The sequence below is a fragment of the Ovis aries genome, chromosome 1 (assembly GCF_016772045.2).
Source record: "Ovis aries strain OAR_USU_Benz2616 breed Rambouillet chromosome 1, ARS-UI_Ramb_v3.0, whole genome shotgun sequence".
NCBI classification, from domain to species: Eukaryota; Metazoa; Chordata; class Mammalia; order Artiodactyla; family Bovidae; genus Ovis; species Ovis aries.
In genome coordinates, this window is record NC_056054.1 from 81,672,926 (window position 1) to 81,695,233 (window position 22,308).

At 37.8% G+C, this 22,308-nt stretch overlaps 1 pseudogene; it reads left to right on the plus strand.

Annotated features, from left to right (window-relative positions):
* The first annotated feature begins 295 nt into the window (after positions 1 to 295).
* LOC101123262 (renin receptor-like) lies at positions 296 to 21,609 on the plus strand (annotated as a pseudogene).
* The last annotated feature ends 699 nt before the right edge of the window (positions 21,610 to 22,308 follow it).

Below are 22,308 nucleotides of genomic sequence, written 5' to 3' on the forward strand. Positions count from 1 at the left end.
CCTGAAGCAGCTGGCTTGATCAACCAGTGGAATGGGCTCTTGAAGACTCAATTATATTAGTACCAGCTATGTGGAAATACCTTGCAAGGCTGGGGCAAGTTTCTTAAGAATAATGCATAAGCTCTGAATAAACTGCCAACATATGTTGCTGCTTCTCCCATAGGTCAAGGAATCAGAGGTGGAAATAGGAATAGCACCACTCACTATTGCCCCTACTGAGCCACTAGCAAGGTTTTTCTTTCTATTCCTGCAGTCTTAAGTTCTGCTAGCCTAAAGGTCTAGCTACAAGAGAGGAATGACTCCATCAAGACTCCATCAAGAGACACATCAAAGTTCTGTTAAACTAGAATTTAAGACTTCAGTCCAGAAAGTTTGGGATCCTCAGGCTTTTGAATCAACATGTGAAGAAGGGAGTTACTGTGCTGGCTGGGTGATTGATCCTGACTTTGAAGGGGAATTTGGACTAATACTGCAAAATGGAGGTAAAATAGACTATGTCTGGGCTTCCCTGGTAGCTCAGCTGATAAGAATCCTTCTGCAATGCAGGAGACTCTGGTTTTGTTCCTGGGTTGGGAAGATCCCTGGAGAAGGAATAGGGTACCCACTCCAGTATTCACAGGCTTCCCTGGTGGTTCAGATGGTAAAGAATCCGCCTGCAGTGACAGAGACCTGGGTTCGATCTCTGGGTTGGGAAGATCCCCCTGAAGAGGGCATGGCAACCCACTCCAGTATTCTTGCTTGGAGAATCCCCAAGGACAGAGGAGCCTAGTGGGCTACACTCCATGGGGTCACAAAGAATCAGACATGGCTGAGCAACTAAACACAGCACAGAGTATGTCTAGAATACAGGTGATCAGAGTATGTCTAGAATACAGGTGATCACTTAAGGCTTGTCTTAGTGCATCTTTTAGTTTTACCATGCACTATGTTTAAGGTAAGTGGAAAACTACAACAACCTAATCCAGGATGACTCCTAATTGTTCAGAGCTTTCAGGATGAACTTACTCAGTCACCTCACCAGATTAAGAACCAAAGAGATATGAGGTATTTGCTAAAGGCAAAAAGAATACAGACTAGGTACAGGGAGAAGGTAGAGTATAAATACTAACTATAACCATGTGACAAGTTATAGAAACAAGGAAAATAATTGTCTTGAGAATATCTTCATTATTTTGTTTATTTTGTTATGAATAAATTGTGTTTGTATATACAGGTATATACATACATATTGCAGATATCTTTATTTTCCCTCTCTTAATGTTTTATCATGTAACAAAGGCATATTAACTTTACATCATAATATTTAAGTTATGCAATATCAAGGAGAATAATAATAATAATCAAGGGCTTTTTTCCCATCTTGTGGGGAAGGAATTAGTAGGATTTCAACTGTATAAGGATTGTTATATCATGTTAGGGAGAACTATGACATTGTTATCATCTTTCCTTGGTTATTAAGCTTAGTGCAAAGGGGTGCCAAGTTGACATGAGTTAGACCTGTGATAGTTCATTTCATGTGTCAACTTAACTGAGCTAGTAGGGTGCCCAGACATTTGAACAAACATTCTGGTTGTGTCTGTGAGGATGTGTCTGAATAAGACTAACACTTGAATCAGTAGACTGAATAATGCAGACTTTCCTCCCTAATGTGGATCTGTCTCAGCCATCAATAGAAGGAATGAATAAAACAAAGTAGCTAAGTAAGAAAAAACTCCTACTTGACTATATGAGTTGGGACTGATTATTTTTTGGCCTTTAGATCCAGATTGATTTATCAGATATTCTTCAGTCTCAAACCTGTCAGCTTACAGTCTAAATCTTATACAATCAGTTCTCCTGGTTTTCAGGACTTTGACCTTGTACTGAAACTACATATTCACATTCCTGGATTTCCAGCTTGTGGACTGCTGATCTTAAAACTTCTTACTCTCCATAATTATGTGAGACAACTGCTCATAATAAATCTCAACCTCTCTCTCTCTCCTGTTTACACAGTCATATAACCCTAACACACTATTTTAAAAATAGTATTTGATATAAATAAAAAGTATTTGACATAAACATAATTCATGATTGAATACTATCAGTATGTATCCTCAAATTAACTGCATTTATTAAATTTATTTATATTCATGTTTTTTGTTGTGTGGTAAACTGCTGAATTTTGTAGACTTTGGAACTAAATTACCTGAGTTGACTTTTGATTCACTGCTTATTAGTCTGATGGGTTTGAATATGTTTCTGGACTAATCCTTGTTTTTATAACTTCTTTTGTAAATTGGGATAAAGTACTATCTATCTCAGTTATAGTGATGATTATGAAAATTATTACATTAAAAATTCATAAAAAGTGCTAGGCACATACTACAGAATCAGTACTATCTCTTTGCTATTATTTGCCCAAACCATAAGCAATATTTAATTACTTTTTATTTAAAGTTTCTTATTGTTCCTTAGTCAAAGTTTGGTTACTGTTACCAGTTATTACATCAGCCAACTTCAGCAATGCTTATTTTTTCTCCAAGGAATCTTTTTATTCCTTTAATTATAAATTTGATGTATCTTTCCAAAACTCTACCACAAATGCCATTGAATTAATGACAATATGCCAGTTATATTAATTTATTTTTAAGGATAGCATCCTATTAGCTCACCAACAATCATTTTAAATACGAGCAATAAAGAAAAACTAATTACTATTAAACAACTTATATTCACCTTATATGAAAAACACTAGAAATATAGGGATAAGTAAGATAAGATCCATGACCATACGTAATTTAACATTTTGAGGGAAGACAAAGACATTACAGAGATGTGTAATTAGTACAAGTCCTTTTCTTCTCCATATCAGTATTCAGTTCAGTTCAGTCACTCAGTCATGTTTGACTCTTTGTGACCCCATGAACCGCAGCTTGCCAGGCCTCACTGTCCATCACCAACTCCCGGAGTCTACTTAACCCATGTCCATTGAGTTGGTGATGCCATCTAACCATCTCCTCCTCTGTCATCCCCTTCTCCTCCTGCCCTCAATCTTTCCCAGCATCAGGGTCTTTTCTAATGAGTCAGCTCTTCACATCAGGTGGCCAAAGTATTGGAGTTTCAGCTTCAACATCAGTCATTCCAATGAACAACCCAGGACTGATATGTATTAGGATGGACTGGTTAGATCTCCTTGTAGTCCAAGGGACTCTCAAGAGTCTTGTCCAACACCACAGTTGAAAAGCATCAATTCTTTGGTGCTCAGCTTTCTTTATAGTCCAACTCTCACATCCATACATGACTACTGGAAAAAACATAGCCTTGACTAGATGGACCTTTGTTGACAAAGTAATGTCTCTGCTATTATCAGCCATCAAATTAAGCAAATTAATTTGGATCACAGAGAAAGCAAGGGAATTTCAGAAAAAAAAATCTACTTCTGCTTCATTGACTATGCTAAAGCCTTTGACTATATAGATCACAACAAACTATGGAAAATTCTTAAAGAGATAGGAATACCAGACCACCTTATCAGTCTCCTCAGAAAGTTGTATACTGATCAAGAAACAATAGTTAGAACCAGACATGGAACATCTGACTGTTTCAAAATTGGGAAAGGAATACCTCAAGGCTGTACACTGTCACCCTGCTTACTTAACTTCTATGAAGAGTGCATCATGCGGAATGCCAGGCTGGATGAAGCATAAGTTGGAATCAAGATTCCTGAGATAAATATCAACAACCTCAGATATGCAGATGATACCATTCTCCTGACAGGAAGCAAAGAGGAGTTAAAAAGCCTCTTGATGATTGTGAAACAAGAGAGTGAAAAAGCTGGCTTAAAACTCAACATTCAAAAAATGAAGATTATGGCATCTGGTCCCATCACTTCATGGCAAATAGTAGGGGGAAATGTGGAAACAATGGCAGATTTTATTTTTGTGGACTCCAAAATCACTGCAGATGGTGACTGCAGACAAGAAATTAACAGACATTCGCTCATTTGAAGAAAAGTTATGGCAAACATAGGCAGCATATTAAAAAGCAGAGACATTACTTTGCTGACAAAGGTCCATCTAGTCAAAGCTATAGTTTTTCCAGTAGCCATGTACGGATGTGAGAGTAGAACCATAAACAAAGCTGAGCACCAAAGAACTGATGTTTTCAAATTGTGATGCTGGAAGATTCTCAAGTGTCCCTTGGACTGCAAGAAGATCCAACCAGTCAATCCTAAAGGAAATCAACCCTGAATATTCACTGGAAGGACTGATGCTGAACCTACAATACTTTGGCCATCTGATGCAAAGAGCTGACTTATTGGAAAAGATCCTGATTCTGGGAAAGATTGAAGGCAAAAGGAGAAGGGGGCAGCAGAGTATAAGATGGTTGGATGGCATTATCAACACAATGGACACGAGTTTGAGTTAACTCCAAGTGACAGTGAACAACAAGGAAGCCTGGCATGCTGTAGTCCATGGGATCCCAAAGTGTCAGACCCAACTTAGTGACCAAATAACGGACAACAACAAATAAAGCAAATCATTTTATTTGTTGTTTGTCTTAAAGGTTTCCCATCCTTCTGGATCAGGAATCCTTTCCTGTTGCCCTAAACTCTGCTGCAGACAAACTCTTTCCTTTGTCTGAATCTTGGGTTGTTAATTAACATGATAGAAGGATGCTTTCTCCCCATGTTAGGCAGCAAAGAGCTAAAGTAAGGCAGGCCTCTCTTCTTTCTCATTATCCCCTCCTTCCTTCTCCAAGACCATCTAAACATCCACTTATGTACATAAATATTTTCATTGAAGTTTGGAGACCATTTCAGGAGGGAATTACAAGGTAATTTCTCCTGAAGCATGATAGACTCTGGATTTTGAGTCTCAGCCTTAAGACAAAGAATATCATCCATGGATTGACAGCTTTTTGAAAGATTAGTCAACATCTATGATCCTACATTTTACCTCTGATATCTTACTTTTCCCCTAACTTGGAACACGATGTCTCTCTCCACCATTTGGGAGATAGTTCTTTAGGTTGTGAAGAGTTATCCATTGCATTCATATTGCCACAACCTAAGAACCTAGACAGCCCAGTCATGCAGAAATTCTCTATGATATTTGACCCTATTGAACTATATACCCCCTTCATTAAAACTTTTTCCTCATTCACTTGTATGGCACATGTCTTTTATCTCATCATTTCTTCATGATTATTTAGTCTATGATTATTTATCAGTTCTTTGCTTTCTTCTTGCTCATTCATTTCTTCAACATTTTAACTAAGGCATATATATGGAATTTAGAAAGAAGGTAACGATAACCCTGTATGCAAGGCAGCAACATTCTAGTTGAAGAAATTAACTAATTAACTTCAACGTTAACTAGTTTCCCTTCTTCTACTTCTCTGCCTCTATGTTATATGAACATATATCTTTTTTAAACTTTCTATTGAACTGAATTAATGTGTCTACATATCTATATTTCTCACTTACAGGTAAATTTCTTTGGGACAGGGACTTCATTATATTAATTGCTGTATAGTAATTATTTAGTATGTTGTTAGGTACACAAAAGGACAATAAACATTTGCTTAAGAGAATCAAACTAAACTATTAGTAGGGATAATCCAGAGAGAAAAAAATCAACATTTTAAACTTTCTATAGAAAAGAACTGAATTATTTTAAAACAAATTTTTTAAAGCTAAAATATTTTGGTTTACAAAAGAGTAACAAAGTGGGAATAATCTAATTTTTCACAAACATGGGATAGAAATACATTAACCTGAATGGGCAGAATTACTTTGATTCAAGATAGTGAAATTTACTGAAATGCTCTTCATCTTTGCTACTTTCTTCCTCTCTAACTATGCATTTCTCTCTTTCAAACACTAATGAATTAGGAATGTTAAATAAAAAGAGTTGGGTGAAGCCATGTGTATGGAAAATTAACATGGTACAATTGTAAGGTTTTTGCACATACATTACAGGGAAAATAAAATACTGGCTTACTCAGCCACAACATAATAGATCAGGTTGGCAATGGAAAACTATTTAGTGAATTTACGCAAGTGAATTTACCCAAGTGAGATTCTGAGGGGAGGGAGGGTGAAAATATGGGAAACTTCAGCCAAGTTCTCATTATATGTCTCAGGATATTTAACATTAATTATACTTTATATAAATCAGAATATTAAGATTACTCCTTTAGGCTAAAGTAAATGAATGAATAAGCAAGTTTTTCCTATGTTTTAAGCACCCTTCTGAAATTATAGAATTTGCACATAGAAATGAATTTGAAAGACAAGGACTCTTGGCCTTCATTATAAAATAATCAAGTAAATTAACTGGGAACACAGCAGGGTCTTATTACCAAAGAAGAAATTAGTTCAATGACTTTTAAATGCAGTTTTGGAAACTGTGAGTTTATTGGAATGCAAAGTAAGAAATATATTTCACTGCCAAAGAGAAGCATTCATTGACTCCAGTTAATTCACTAACATGGTCTTTCTTTTTTTTTCCCCCTCTCTTCTCTTTGTCACTGATTCCTAGTATTTTCTATATAGTACAAAGGGCTAGGAAAGTAGGAGACATGCAAAATCAATTAACTACTTTTTATTTAAGGGATAATTTACCAGTGTGTGAACTGCTTAATTTATATTCCTTTACTATTCACTTTATTTACATATCATTTCATTTTTTCCATTTTTACTATTTTAACCCACTCTAAAAAATGAATAAAGAAAAATAATGCCTAGTGCAGTAGCCTCCATGAGTCACATGTGAAGTTTTAAAATATAGATATTCAGTCCCATCTAAGATATATTGAATCAGAATGTCTTGGGATGTGTCTGAATGGTCATATTTTCTAAAATAGTTCACAGTTAAATCCAGCATTTACCAAGGAATGAAAATGGTTGGCAACTGAAGCAAACAGTCAATGGATTGTAAATTGTATAATAATATTATGAAAGTGTATTTCTGACTGCAAGCCTTTTGGGTGAAAAAATTGGAACTTGAACCGATTTCATGCATAGGTGCTTCAGTAATAACAAAACTGAGTATTATCTATAGGTATTCTTGTAGCCTCCTTTCATTGGAGATGAAATGAATGAATTCCATCTTAGAAAGATTATCAAATTTATCAAATTTGTGTCATACCAACATATGAAAAACATGCAACATAAGAGAATACATGAAACTCCAGAAAACTCCAGGAATTAGTTTATGTATTTTTCTATTTTATTTATTGTGTACCTAATCTTTTTTTAAGTATTGGGGATATTTAACTGGAAACAAACTATACAAACTCTCTAACTTCCAGGAGCTAACACTGTATTGGGAAGAGACAGAAAAAACAATTATGAACAACTGAATAAGTAAGTTAATTTCAGGTCCAATAAACACTAACATGAACACAGAGTGACTTCATGACTGAAGAGAGGAAGACACTTTAGCTAAGTAAGATTGTCAGAGATTACATTTAGTAAATCTATTCTTAACATTCAAAAGGAGGCATATGTGGAGATAAGTGGAAGAGTACTTCTGCCAGAAGAAAAGCAGGTCTAACTAAAAATGGAAGACTTTGATGTGGGAGTTCAATTAACTGAACGCAGTAAGAGCCCTCAACCTTCAATATGTGTAATCTAGTGCATGTCAAATGCATGACCAATGTTATTTTAGTATAAAATGCTAACAACAATTTTCTATTTAAATTGATGAGTAAATTTTATCAATAGTATAGAAACTGTAAGCCCTCCTTTACTTATTGTTTTAAATATGAGATGATTGTTTCTACATTGCTTTTAACTGAAGAGGATCAGTTATTAAGTGCATGTTTAACTGCAATATTTAGTCTTACCATAGGTTCTCTAGTAGAGATATCTCACTAGATAACTCAATATATATCTCACTAAATATCTACTTTTGACAATTTAAATTATACAACTGGATATATGAATTTTTGTATTAAATATCTATGCAGCATTGAGAAAGAAATGATTATACAAACAAAATTCCTCAAAAGGGGCTACAATAATAGCTGGCCATTTTAAGGAGACCACAGGCAAGAATACTGGAGTGGGTTGCCATTCCCTCCTCCAGGGGATCTTCCCAACCCAGGGATTCAACCCAGGTCTCTTGCATTGCATGTGGATTCTTTATCATCTGAGCCACCAGAGAAGCCCTTGTACTGTTTTAGCCTCATATGAAGTGTTTAGTTTCAAATTTAATTTGCTGTGTTTAACAATGTCATAAATAATACTTTAAAACTTTTGCGGGAATACTGAGTATACAAAGATTCAGATTTTCAAATTAGATTCATTAAAATAGAAATCTTGTCTTCTCTCAAAGTTTATACTGATGTAAAGAACTGAAGCAGCCAACAGAATAAGAGAAGTGAAGGATCTGGAGAATAGTGAAAGTACTTTCTTGCATTACTTAAATGTTCTTTGACCCAGAATAGATGAGTTTTCTAGATGAAGTATGTGAGTTATTGTACCAAAGTTGGCAAATATTTATGCTACAAAAAAAAATCTATTTTATATGCCAGAAAATGGCATAGCTCTAATAGGGAAGAATAAATCTGACTCCATATTAGATGTTTCTTTAACTTTTGTGTTCTATGTTTTTTGCTATAAGTTAAGCCTCCTGATGAAAGTGAAAGAGGAGAGTGAAAAAGTTGGCTTAAAGCTCAACATTCAGAAAACGAAGATCATGGCATCCGGTCCCATCACTTCATGGCAAATAGATGGGGAAACAGTGTCAGACTTTATTTTGGGGGGCTCCAAAATCACTGCAGATGGTGACTGCAGCCATGAAATTAAAAGACGCTTACTCCTTGGAAAGAAGGTTATGACCAACCTAGATAGCATGTTCAAAAGCAGAGACATTACTTTGCCGACTAAGGTCTGTCTAGTCAAGGCTATGGTTTTTCCTGTGGTCATGCATGGATGTGAGAGTTGGACTGTGAAGAAGGCTGAGTGCTCAAGAATTGATGCTTTTGAACTGTAGTGTTGGAGAAGACTCTTGAGAGTCGCTTGGACTGCAAGGAGATCCAACCAGTCCATTCTGAAGGAGATCAGCCCTGGGATTTCTTTGGAGGGAATGATGCTAAAGCTGAAACTCCAGGATTTTGGCCACCTGATGTGAAGAGTTGACTCATTGGAAAAGACTCTGATGCTGGGAGGGATTGTGGGCAGGAGGAGAAGGGGACGACAGAGGATGAGATGGCTGGATTGCATCACCAACCCAATGGACGTGAGTCTGAATGAACTCCGGGAGTTGGTGATGGACAAGGAGGCCTGGCGTGTTGCGATTCATGGGGTCGCAAAGAGTTGGACACAACTGAGCGACTGAACTGTACTGAACTGAACTGAGTCACTAGTCCAGAGGAACATTGACTATAGTTTAAAGAATACACAGTGGTCCATCTCCAGGGACCCTGCTTTCCATGCCTAAACAACACCTTTCTTCGGCTCACAAGAAACGTTTTGATCCAGCCTAACTAAAGAGCCTCTTGATGAAAGTGAAGGAGGAGAGTGAAAAAGTTGGCTTAAAGCTCAACATTCAGAAAACTAAGAGCATGGCATCCAGTCCCATCATTTCATGGCAAATAGATGAGGAAAAAGCAGGAACAGTGGCTGACTTTATTATTTTGGTCTCCAAAATCACGGCAGATGGTGGTTGCAGCCATGAAATTAAAAACACTTACTCCTTGGAAGGAAAGTTATGACCAACCTAGACAATATATTAAAAAGCAGAGACATTATTTTGCCAACAAAGGTCCATCTAGTCAAGGATATGGTTTTTCCAGTAGTCATGTATAGATGTGAGTGTTGGACTATAAAGAAAGCTGAGCACAGAAGAATTGATGCTTTTGAACTATGGTGTTGGAGAAGATTTTTGAGAGTCCCTTGGACTGCAAGGAGATCCAACCAATCCATTCCAAAGGAGATCAGTCCTGGGTGTTCATTGCAATGACTGATGTTGAAGCTGAAACTCCAATACTTTGGCCACCTGCTGTGAAGAGCTGACTCATTGGAAAAGACCGTGATGCTGAGAAAGATTGAGGGCAGGAGGAGAAGGGGATGACAGAGGATGAGATGGTTAGATGGCATCACCAACTCAATGGACATGGATTTAGGTAGACTCTAGGAATTAGTGATGGACAGGGAGGCCTGGCGTGCTGTGGTTCATGAGGTCACAAACAGTCAGACACTACTGAGTGACTGAACTGTACTGAACTTTGAATGGCTGCAGAATAGAAGAAATGAACACAAGCCTTATAGAGTCTGGCCAAAACCAGGAAATACGTGCAAAAATTTTGACCTTTTTAGTTTACTTCCTCCTCACTTCCTCCCTGTTTGTTCTATAAAAAGAAGAAACAACAACAACAACAAAAAAAACTAGTATCCAGATCGCAGAAAGATGGTTCTTAAGGACACTAATTCACCATCTTCTTGGTCTTACGGCTTTCTGAATAAAGTCACTATTTCTTGCCCCAACAAATTGTCCCTTGATTTATTGGCCTGTCATGTGGTGAGAAATATGAACTTGGACTCCTTAATGTAGCTTCTGTGACTATGAAGCCATGCATTATCAATACATAGTTTCAGGGATTACCTATAATACATAATCCTTAACTCAGATTCCAGGCAAATTTCAATGGTCTCTTTACCCATTGTTACCTTTCATGTCAAGAGGGGATTAGATCTTGAAGACTTAAATACAAGATATGACACTTTGTAGCATTGGTTTCTTAGGCCAGTCACCAAGACGACAGACATAAAAACAGAAATAAATGGGACCTAGCCAGGCTTAACAACTTTTGCAGGGCAAAGAACGTCATGAAATGAAGTGAAGTGAAAATCGCTCAGTCCGACTCTTTGTACCCAACTCTTTGTGGACCCCATGGACTATACAGTCTATGGAATTCTCCTGGCCAGAATACTAGAGTGGGTAGACTTTCCCTTCTTCAGGGGATCTTCCCAACCCAGGAATCAAACTAAGTTCTCCCACATTACAGGTGGATTCTTTACCAGCTGAGCCACAAGGAAAGCCCAAAGAACATTATAAACAAACTGAAAAGAAAAAACTTATGAGCTGGAGAAAATATTTGCAAATGATGTGACTGAAAGGGCTTTTAATTTCAAAAGTACACAAACAGGTCATACAATTTAATAACAGGAAAGGAAAAACCTAACCCCCCCCCCCCCGAAAAAAAGAGCAGAAGACCTAAATTGACATTTTTCAAAAGACATACAGATGGTCAACAGGCACACGATAAGATGGTCAACATCACTAATTATTAGACAAATGCAAATAAAAACTACAATGAGGTATCACCTAATGTGGTCAGATGGCCACCATCAAAAAGTCTATAGATAATAAATGGTAGAGAACCTGAGGAGAAAAGGAAACCCTCCTACACTGTTAGTGGGAATGCAAATTGGTGCTGCTACTTTGGAAAATGCTATCAAAGGTCCTTAAAAACCTAAAAATAGAATTGCTGTACAATCCACTAATCCCACTTCTAGGCATATATCTGAAAAATATGAAAGCCCCAATTTGAAACGGGATATATGTACCCCAGTGCTCACAGCAATAATATTTACAATAGCCAAGACATGGAAGCAAATCTAAGTGTCAATCAAAAGACGTGGTATATATAATACATTATTTAATACATACACACATGATGGAATACTACTCAGTCATAAAAAGAATGAAATAATGGCATTTGAAGCAACATGGATAGCCCTAGAAGTTATCATACTAAATGAAGTAAGTCAGACAAAGACAAATAATATATGATATCACTTATATGTGGAATCTAAAATACAGTACAAATGAACTTATTTACAAAAAAGAAAGACTCACAGACAGAAAACAAACTTTTGGTTACCAAGGGGAAGAGGATGGAAGGAGTAAATAGGCAGTATCAGTTTAACAGATGCCCTCTATCATACATAAAACAAAAGACCAGATATAGTGTATAGCAGAAGGAACTATATTCAATATCTTGTAATAAACTCTAATGAAAAAGAATTTTCAAATGAGTAAGAATATATACATATTTATACATATCACCAAGTCACTTTGGTATACATGTGAAATTAATATCATACTGTAAATCAACCGAACTTCAGTAAAAAATAAAAGAGGAGATTGGACAAATGAGCAGCTCATCATCCTTCACAAAGGAAATCTGTGAATTTCTGGCCAACTGCTCTAACTACATTCTCTTTGCATACACCAAAAGAGCTTAGGAAAAAGGTCATCACAAAACATGACAAGAGAGAATGTAGTAATTCCACATGCCTAAGCCAGGACTCAATTTCAAGAAAGCTTGGCAATGATTCTAACAAAGCTGTCTTGAAAGGTACAACATGGCTAACAGAATTGAAGGCACAGTGATTGCTTATGTTTGTTGAGGAAAATCCCTATCATCAAAAAATTAACCATTTTAATGCTGAAGAATGTTCAAACTACTGCATAACTGCACTCATTTCACACACTAGCAAAGCAATACTAAAAATTCTCCAAGTTAGGCTTCAAAGGTACATGAACCATGAACTTCCAGATGTTCAAGCTGGATTTAGAAAAAACAAAGGAACCAGAGATCAAATTGCCAACATCTGTTGGCTCATCAAAAATCAAGAGAATTCCAGAAAAAAAAAATCTATTTCTGCTTTATTGAGTACATCAAAGCCTTTGACTGTGTGGATCATGGCAAACTGTGGAAAATTCTTCAAGAGATGGGAATACCATACCACATTATCTGCCTCCTGAAAAATCTTATGCAGGTCAAGAAGCAACAGTTAGAACCAAACATCAACAGACTGGTTCCAAATTGGGAAGGAGTATGTCAAGGCTGTATATTGTCACCCTGCTTATTTAACTTACATGCAGAGTACATCATACGAAATGGGGGGCTGGATGAAGCACAAGCTGGAATCAAGATTTCCGGGAGAAATATCAATAACCTCAGATATGCAGTGACACCACCCTTATGGCAGAAAGCAAAGAAGAACTAAAGAGTCTTTTGATGAAAGTGAAAGAGGAGTGTGAAAAGCTGGCTTAAAACTCAACGTTAAAAAAACTAAGATCATGGCATCTGGTCCCATCATTTCATGGCAAATAGATGGGGAAATAATGGATACAGTGACAGACTTTATTTTGGGGGGCTCCAAAATTACTGAAGATTGTGACTACAGCCACAAAATTAAAAGATGTTTGGTCCTTGGAGGAAAACCTATAACAAACCTAGATAGCATATTAAAAACCAAAGACATTTTTTTGCCAACAAAAGTCTGTCTAGTCAAAACTATGGTTTTTTTTTCCAGTTGTCATGTATGTATGTGAGAGTTGGACCATAAAGAAAGCTGAGTGTCAAAGAACTGATGATTTTCAACTGGTGTTGGAGAAGACTCTTGAAAGTCCCTTGGACTGCAAGGAGATTCAACCAGTCCATCCTAAAGTAAATCAGTCCTGAATATTCATTGGAAGGACTGATGCTGAAGCTGAAACTCCAATAATTTGGCCACCTGATGTGAAGAACTGACTCACTGGAAAAGACCCTCTGATGCTAGAAAAGACTGAAGGCAGGAAGAGAAGGGGAAGACAGAGGATGAGATGGTTGGATGGCCACACTGACTTATGGACATGAGTTTGAGTAGACTCCTGGTGTTGGTGATGGACAGGGAGGCCTGGCATGCTGCAGTCCATGGGTTTGCTGACTGAACTGAATGTTTTATGGAGTGTGTAAACACCTATGCTCTGCTGAAGTTTATTTTATACACTCTCAATTATTAAAATAAAACATCTCAATTGTTATAAACAATAAAATACTGATATGGATTATGACTAGTGAAACAAACACTACTATCTAGAAGTCTTTTTCACACAGAGAACAGAAGAAGGTTGCTTTCTGGTTTGCTTTTGCTAGGCATCTATCACATGCAAGAATATGGTATTATTTGTTGCCAGAAGCCAGTGTGAGGAATCCCACCTGTGACAAGGTCATGAGGAAGGAAGCTGACATACGCAAGGTCGTGATCAGACTTCAGGGGTCCCCCTAGAATTTCCTGAGCATGTACCCCAACAAAAAAAACAAAAATCTGCCGGCTTTTGTACTCTGCTTTTCCACTCTTCCGATACTCTCTGGAAAAAAGTCAACTCAGGGCTTTAGCCTTCTGCATTTGAAAGGGATGTTTCAGTTAAACCCCCTCTGATAACTCTCTAGCTTGCCTAACAGGTTCCCCAGACCTCTTACAGCTTGTGAATTGGTTACAGGCCCCCAACCGCGAGAGCCACAGAGCTTAAAAGCATCTTAAAGCCTTTTCTAAAGAGCTAAAAATCATATTGGTGATGGGTTTTCACTGTTGACTTAATGATTGCCGCCAGGCCTCCATATTCTTTATCTTTTAGGCACCTGGGAGGATGTTAATCAATGTAAATGGGATATGGAAAAAGATATATAGTAGTTTTGATGTTAGCAACACTAGACTTTTGAGTTAATTACTTTTCTTTTGTTATAAATCACTGTACTCCTTTCACTTGTTATAAACTGTTGTAGCTTTGCTATGTAAGAATGTAACTTTATTTAGTGCTTTCTGAGAATGGCACCAGACTTTGGGAAGATCAACACAAATAAGTCTTCTGGTTGACAAACCCTTATCAGAAAAAAGGCTGTAAAATGTTAATTGGCCATTTTGGCCGAAAGATGATGTAAATTACCTAAGACTTGTGTATACAATTAGGTATGCAGAGAGAAAAGCCTGGTTTTGATAAGTCTGGACTACTAATGCTGCATAACTTTGTGTTACCCATTGATCTCCATGTTTTATCAAAAGTATAAAAAGCCTTCTGAACAATAAAGGATGGACCAGTTTCTCGGCCTAGTTTCTTGGGAATCTGGCTCCCCTTGTGTCTCTCTCTCTTTCCTTTTCTCCCTTTCTCTCCCTCTCCTCTTTAATTGCAGGCTGAATTCCCATCTGGGGTGTGGAGGCTCGCCAAGTCTACTTACTTGCCCTGGCTGATAAGACCCACGCGAAAGGGAGCCTAAGGCGAGACACCCTTAGATACTCAAGCGAGCAACGGTGGCCCAACATAGATGGTGCAAATTCCTTGTCTGGAATTTTATTGGTCTTCCACGTAATCCAAGTTATTCAGCCCTCTTTCTCCACTTAGTTTTCCTACTACACTATTTCTTCCTAATCTAATCTTATATTAACAAATAAGTTCTCCTCGCCTACGCAGTCCGTCCCCGCTTTGAATTCCCCGGATCCACCAGGGCTGGACCCCGGCAATTTGTAACTTTTTAAAACTCATAGTCTGCTTTAAAATGCACATCTAAGTCTGAAGGTTGTGATATTCTGAGCTTCCTAGGTAAATGTATTTGGGGACCATAACACACATAGTTCCTTCCTCTCCTTGCCTTATGTGATTGGCTTTGTAATTCCATTTGTTTTTCTCTCATTTTTCTTTTCCCTCACTTCTTTCCCTTCTTCCTACCTATTGAAAAAAGAGTGTCTGCTTCTGAAAATGTCCATATCTATTTATAGCACTGATTAGAGTGTACTAAAATTTGAATAAGCAAGAGACATTACTTATACCACCTATGCCACTCTACCTCAATTTCCTCATACTAAAATGGGAAGGAAAGGTTGAATATTCCTGAAATTCTCTGTAGCTTAAATACCCTGAAAGTTCAGTAGTTTTCTTTCCTTTTTTAAGTGCTAATGTTTTAATATTGGGACTGAAAGTGATGGTATTTGATAAATTTTTTTCAGCAAATGGATATATAGAAATATTTTCAATGGCAAGCCATTTAAAGGAAAATAAGTGAGTTCATAAATAACCTGGGATATGTTGAGCCAATATGGGGGAAAAATCTAACCAGATAATTTATCTGTATATTAATGTCCAGTTAATTGTATGCTTTTATTTTGACTTTCAAATTCCTCTAGATTTCATTTTTGGCTGTGTTGGGTCTTTGTCGCTGTGTAGGCTTTCTCTAGTTGTAGTGAGTGGGGGTTACTATCTTGTGGCAGGGCATGGGCTCTAGAGCACAGACCCAGGAGCTGTGGCACATGGGCTTAGTTGCCCTGTGGCATGTGGAATCTTCCTGGCCCAGGGACTGAACCTGTGTCCCCTACATAGACAGGTGGCTCCTTATCCACTGTACCACCAAGGAAGTACCAAATTAATCCAGACTTAATGGAATATTTTTATAAAACATATTTTTGGTTAAGTGGGACATATTTTATCAACATTATTTCACTATACAAATAACTTATTTTTATTGAACTTCCCAATACACTGGTTATCTGAGTTAGCTTTGTCTTAATTGCTTCAGAGACATTTTCTCATTTAATTATTATAACGACCCAGTGAGATACAGGGATTTTTTCATACACTGAACTTTTAAATTCATCCTAAAGCTTATCTCATTTCGTAGCTCTAAAGGAATGATATCTTGGTAACTCTGGTTTATGAATGATGCATTGAAAATTCACCTTACTCTCATAAAAACAACCCAGGTATATGCACTCTGAATAATGAAAGTGAATGCCTTCTGCAGTTAAAGAGAAAAAATATGTCCCAACATAATTATGAAACATAATAATCTAGCAGCTATAGAATAGCCCATACCCAAAGACACAAACTCTGGCTGAAAAAATTATGACTATCTTTATCTATATACACACACTATGCAATTGATCCAATGAATAAATATTTCAACTTGTTTTTGTGCACAGGTAAAAATAGAAGTTCAAACTATGGAAATTAAAACCCTGGTTTCCTCCAGAGTAAATTATTCTTCTATGTAACACTACATTTCATGAATTCTTTTTCCTTTGCAATGCTGGCATTGATTCATACTTCTGTTAGGCATATGTATAATGTAATGTAGTTTAAAAAACATTAGTGTCAGAGTGGTTGCTTCTGTGCCTGGAGCAATATGACAATCACATGGCCAAATAAGCTAAACAAATGAAAATGTAAAATCCTGAATATAAGCATAAGTGATTTTAGAAGAGATTTTAATGTATCATAGTGAAATACACAAGATTGCAATATAATAAGTTTTTAACTCATAAAGAATGATTATAATAATTAAAATAAAGTCCTTCCTATGCATTCTATATAATACATGCCATTATAATTGGGAAAAAAGCCTCTTCAAGGTCACAACTAGCCTGTAATAAATTTTTGTTAAGTTTGTTGAAGTATTTAGCATTGTTCTGATTTCCAAGCAAGCAAAAACTTCATTAAAGAAAAGGCAATTAATTTTAAAAAGCTTTAAATTGCAACTAATGAGGCTACAGGATTCATTACCAGTGAAGGTCACAGAGCTAAACAGAGCCCTGAATTTATCTTTAGCTCCAGTTGTATGGCTGACTGACAGAGTTGAGCATTACAAAGTCTATCACACAGCAACCAAAGTCTATCACATAGCAACCAATCAAGCTACCACCCAGCAACAGGACCACAGCAAGGCAATCTAATCAGAACAGCATCAAAGTAGATTCTATGGACCATGTACATCATGAAAAGTGAAAGTTTCTCAGTTGTGTCAGGCTCTTTGTAACCTCATGGGCTATACAGTCCATGGAATTCTCCAGGCCAGAATACTGGAGTGGGTAGCCAGTTCCCTTTTCCTGGGATCTTCCCAATCCAGAGATCCAATCTAGGTCTCCCACATTACAGGTGGATTCTTTACCAGCTGACCACCAGGGAAGCCCAAGAATACTGGAGTGGGTAGCCTATCCCTTCCCCAGCAGATCTCCCTGACCCAGGAATCGAACCTGGGTCTCCTGCATTGCAGGGGGATTCTTTACTAGCTAAGCTACCAGGGAATCCCCATCCACGTACATCATATTAAGTTCCAAATTTTTTCTCAAACGATTTAACTCTAATTTTGTAAAAGTGTTTACTTAAATATTGAAAGTGCCCAATGCTTCTTAATGAGAAATTCACATCTTCTATCTTAGTTAACACTTTTATGCTCTTTTATATTTTACTTAATATTGAAAATGCCCCATGCTTCTTAACATAAGAAGTGGTGGTGGTGGTTTAGTCGATAAGTAGTACCTGACTCTTTGCAACCCTATGGACTGTAGCCTGCCAGGCTCCTCTGTTCATGGGATTCTCCAAGCAAGAATACTGGAGTGGGTTGCCATTTCCTTCTCCAGGGGATCTTCCCAACCCAGGAATCAAACCCAAGTCTCCTGCCTTGCAGGCAGATTGTTTACCAACAGAGCTACAATACACGTTTTCTATCTCAGTTAACACTTCTATGCTTTTTTTAAAAATCCACTCGGAATAAAATATTTTACTTAATGAATCAACAAAGTACCAAAAGCAACTTATGATTATGGTATTGACAGAATGTGCCATATAGAAATCAATGAAAAGTACCATGTAAACTACCTTTTGGGGGCTGCACTGGTATTAAAAAGTATTTCCTAAACATATTTTGATAGTCATTTATTTGTTCCCTTTATTAATGTCTATGTTCATTTAATTATCCTCCCATTCATTTTTGAACAGTTAAATAACTATATAACAAACTTTATATAAGATTGTAGGAATAAGAAAATAAATATAAAATGGGCCCTCCCTAAAGAAATGTATACTCCACTGAAGAGAGTAAGGTTCACATTCCAAGTAAAATAAGTGTTATTAGCACAGGGGGGTTCAGGATGGGCAACACGTGTATACCTGTGGCAGATTCATGTTGATGTATGGCAAAACCAATACAATATTGCAAAGTAATTAACCTCCAATTAAAATAAATAAATATATATATTTTTAAAAAGGTAAAGAAAAAGACTTTCAGAGAACAATGAACACTTCATCAATGTAACTCACCTTCATAAAAATGTATTTTTTAAATAATCTACTATTCTAGAGGCATTAGCAGCTTTTAAAGCTCCCGAGGTGATTCCAAGAGTGGCCAGGAGAGGGACCAGGCTGGTTGACATTTGTGGACAAGCTGAGCTGTGGCGTGAGCCTCCCTCAGAGAAAGCAGGGATAAATTGTCACCATCTTGGCAGATCACTGGAAAAGCAATGAAAAGGGGCCTCCTGCATTAGGGTATCTTGGGCAGTGTGGGGACAAAACCTGACTCCCTTACCTTCATGTCAGTCCTGACCTCCCTGCTTGTGTTTTCTTAGGAGCAGATGCTTTCCTTCAGAATTTGATTTCACTGCCACTTGCTCCCAAAATCCCCTAGTTGGGAGGAGAGTGGGGAGCCGAGACACACGTATTCAGCAGACTTTTCAGTCACCCAATATCAATAACCTCAGATATGCAGATTGACACCACCCTTATGGCAGAAAGTGAAGAGGAACTAAAAAGCCTTTTGATGAAAGTGAAAGTGGACAGTGAAAAAGTTGGCTTAAAGCTCAACATTCAGAAAACGAAGATCATGGCATCCACTCCCATCACTTCATGGGAAATAGATGGGGAAACAGTGGAAACAGTGTCAGACTTTATTTTTTTGGCTCCAAAATCACTGCAGATGGTGATCGCAGCCATGAAATTAAAAGACGCTTGCTCCTTGGAAGAAAAGTTATGACCAATCTAGATAGTATATTCAAAAGCAGAGACATTACTTTGCCGACTAAGGTCCGTCTAGTCAAGGCTATGGTTTTTCCAGTGGTCATGTATGGATGTGAGAGTTGGACTGTGAAGAAGGCTGAGCACAGAAGAATTGATCCTTTTGCACTGTGGTGTTGGAGAAAACTGTTGAGAGTCCCTTGGATGGCAAGGATATCCAACCAGTCCATTCTGAAGGAGATCAACCCTGGGATTTCTTTGGAAGGAATGATGTTAAAGCTGAAACTCCAGTACTTTGGCCACCTCACGCGAAGAGTTGACTCATTGGAAAAGACTCTGATGCTGGGAGGGATTGGGGGCAGGAGGAGAAGGGGACGACAGAGGATGAGATGGCTGGATGGCATCACTGACTCAATGGACGTGAGTCTGAGTGAACTCCGGGGGTTGGTGATGGACAGGGAGGCTTGGCGTGCTGCGATTCATGGGGTTGCAAAGAGTGGGACACGACTGAGCGACTGAACTGAACTGAGTTCATTCATTCAACAAATACACACAGCGGCTCTTGGAGGGCACAGGGAGTTGTGTCTGTTTTGTGTTTCCTGCACGGAGTGAAATAAAGTGTTGCCAATATCGACGGCAGCTTCCTGAGGGCATCTGCTGTCTCTACTCCAGACGTAAGCAGCAAATGGAACTTGATGACTGTCATTTCTATACAGACCCTTATGTTTATATGATCTCACTGTGTCTGGCTCCGTAAACTTTGGTGATGTACCTCCTTGTGACCCTGCCATCTGGCTGTGACTGCCCTTGACTTCAACCACAAGTTTGTGAGGCTCCCATCATTGACATCTGGGTCCTGCCTCATGCATCTTCCCTGCTGTTTAGACTGTACAGTATTAGGGCAGCACAAGGAACTGATCCACCTCTCTTCTAAACTCAGCCCATGGGTGTCTCACTGGATCCTGAGAGTGACACTGCGAGCCTGGCCCTGAAGGGTGGAGTAAAAGTCATCAGGGAACAGAGAGTTCTTAGCCAGCACTATTATGCTTACCTGTATCAGGCATCTTAGGGAACATATTTAGTATATTAAGATCACCAGTATCTGTTGTTTTCCAGAATGGAAATTGCCCTATTCCAGGAGAGCGAATCCCAAACGTGGCTGCATTGTCCATGGGCTTCTCTGTGAAAGAAGACTTTTCTTGCCCGGGCCTCGCAGTAGGTAACCACCATCCTCAGTCTACTGTTATGGTGATGGTGAAAGGAGAGGACAAGCTTGCTCTACCCCCAGGAAGTGTCATTTCATACACTTTGGAGAATGCAGTTCCTTTTAGTCTTGACAGCATGGCAAATTCCATTCACTCTTTATTTTTGAATAAACTCCAGTGGTTTTTTCAGTTGGCTCCCAGTGAGGAAAGAGTGTACATGGTGGGGAAAGCAAACTCGATTTTCAAAGATTTCTCAGTAATGCTCAGATAGCTCCACAATCAACTGTTTCAAGAAACCTCTGCTCTCACTTCACTTCCCCTCAATTCTCTGAGTAGGAACAATGAAGTTGATCTTTTTCTTTCTGAACTGCAAGTGCTGCATGATATTTCAAGTTTGTTGTCCTGACATAAGCATCTAGCCAAGGATCATTCTCCTGATTTATACTCACTGGAGCTACCAGCTCTGGAAGAAGTTGGTAAAAATTATGGGGAAGACTGCGAACAATTTAGAGATGCCTCTAAGATCCTTGCTGATGCTCTGCAAAAGTGTGCAGATGACATGTACAATCTCTATGGTGGGAATGCAGTGGTAGTTAGTGACTGTAAGATCATTCGACACATCTCTTATGAGGAAGACAAAGACTATCCTTGAGACAAAACAAGTGAAGGACCTCTCAACTCCCTATAACCTTGCCTATAAATATAATTTTGAATACCCAGTGGTTTTCAGCCTGGCACTTTGGATGATGATCGGCTTGGCCTTGACTCTGATTGTCACCTGTTACAATATTTGGAACATTGATCCTGGGAATGATAGAATCATTTATAGGATGACAAACCAGAAGATTTGAATGGATTGAACTTTCCTTATGCCAAACTTGGAAAAAAAGAGGGTTTGGAATTGGCTGTTTCATTAAAATAAATCTTTTAGTGTAGTTTGAACTAGATAGTACACTTTAAATTTATTTTAAAAAATCAAATTTTGTTCTCTTTTGTGTGTGCCTGTTCTTTTAGAATGAATTATATAGTATTGCTCTGAGGTGACTTTTGTGATATAGATTCCATAATATGCTCAAATAGGATGATATAACCATTTAATATAGTTTTATTCCATTTACTATTTGGAAATATGCACTGTAATAAGTAACATTTTGAATACTTTGTGTTATTCATGTTGGAAAAATGCGCTGAATTTGAAATGTTTAACTTCCTTACACAGGACAGGTTAAAAGTGATATTTGGACTGTTGTGTACTATGAACCATTTCTAAATGTCTTAATGTAAACATCTCTGAAACAGGAAAAGGTTTTTAACTTCAAGCAGCTATTAACTATGAATGTGCTTACACAGTCACTCAGATTTGGAATTGCATCTGATTGACAGATGATAGCTATTATTTTAATCTCTTCTGAAAGTTTGGTGATCTGAATGGTCAAGTGTGGATATTGAACACACTACATTGATATAAGAAGGAATTAGCTTCGTAGAGTTATAGACACTTGTAATCATATACACAAAAACAGTTGGGGGACATCTTGGGGCATGATTTCAGTCATTTT